Source organism: Brassica oleracea, chromosome C2 (assembly GCF_000695525.1).
Source record: "Brassica oleracea var. oleracea cultivar TO1000 chromosome C2, BOL, whole genome shotgun sequence".
NCBI lineage: Eukaryota > Viridiplantae > Streptophyta > Magnoliopsida > Brassicales > Brassicaceae > Brassica > Brassica oleracea.
Window position 1 is genome coordinate 269,899 of NC_027749.1, and position 1,748 is coordinate 271,646.

Consider the following 1,748-nt stretch of genomic DNA (forward strand, 5'->3'; position numbering starts at 1 on the left):
GATTTTGAAAAAATTCAAAAATATAATAATATTGTTTTAATGCATAGTTGCATCCTAAACTAACAATTGATGATGGTCAAAGAGGCTTTGAACCTTTTTTTGTCTATGTTTCTCTAGAAAATAACGATTTTATAGTGGTTATTAGTCCACTAATTTAGGGATTCCATGAAGTTTTCCAAAATTAATTGATATAAAATTAGAAAGATGCCAATGTACCATGAAAGAGAGTTTAAATAACATTAATAAAAATTTATAATGTGGTTACAAATTTTAAAATAACGCTAAAGATTATACGCTTCAGTATATAAAGCATTTAGCAAAAACTCAATATTTTCGTAGGGGTTAACACATAGATTTTGAAATTTTTTTAAAAAATTTGACAATATTATTTAAATGCATAGTTGCATCATGAAATAACATATGATGATGTTCAAAGAGGTTTTGAGCCTTTGTTGTCTCCGTTTTTCAAGAAAATAGTTATTCTATTGTGGTTATTTCACCTATTTAGGGACTATTATGAAGTTTTACTAAATTAAATGATAAAAAAATTATAACGATTCTCATATACCAAGAAAGATAGTTTAACATACATTAATACAAATATAAAATGTGGTTAGAAATTTTAAAACAACTCTAAAAAGTTTAGGCTTCAGTATATAGAGCGTTTAACGTAAAACTCAATATTTCGTATGAGCTTATAAATAGATTTTGAAAAAATTCAAAATATAACAATATTTTTTTAATGCATATTTGCATCCTAAACTAACATATAACGATGGTCAAAGAGGCTTGGAACCTTTGTTGTCTATGTTTCTCTAGATAATAACGATTGTATAAAGGTAAGTCCACTAATTTAGGAATTACGTGAAGTTTTACAAAACTAATTGATATAAAATTAGAAAGATGCCAATGTACCATGAATGAGAGTTTAAATAACATTAATACAAATTTAGAATGTGCTTACAAATTTTCAAGTAACGCTAAAGATTATAGGCTTCAGTATATAAATCATTTACCAAAAACTCAATATTTTCGTAGGGGTTGTTAACGCATAGATTTCGAAAAAAAATCAAAAAATTTGACAATATTGTTTTATTGCATCGTTGCATCATGCACTAACATATGATGATTTTCAAAGTGGTTTGGAACCTTTGTTGTCTCCGTTTTTCAAGAAAATAGCGATTCTATAGTGGTTATTCCACTTATTTAGGGAGTATTATGAAGTTTTACTAAATTAATTGATAAAAAAATATTTAAATTCTCATATACTATGAAAGAGAATTTAACATACATTAAATACAAATGTAGAATGTGGTTAGAAATTTTAAAACAACACTAAAAATTTTAGGCTTCAGTATATAGAGCGTTTAACGTAAAACTCAATATTTCGTATGAGTTTATACATAGATTTTAAAAAAATTCAAAAATATAACAATATTGTTTTGATGCATAGTTGTATCCTAAACTAACATATGATGATGGTCAAAGAGGTTTGTAACCTTTGTTGTCTATGTTTCTCTAGAAAATAACGATTTTATAAAGGTTAGTCCACTAATTTAGGGATTACATGAAGTTTTACAAAATTAATCGATATAAAATTAGAAAGATTTTAGGCTTTAGCCTGATTGAGACATATATGAACATGAGACATCGGTTAATTATCTTTGTTTTACCGTTTTGACTAACTCAGACACCCCTGATGGCTCACTATAGGTGGATATCTCGTAGGGGTTAACACATAGATTTTG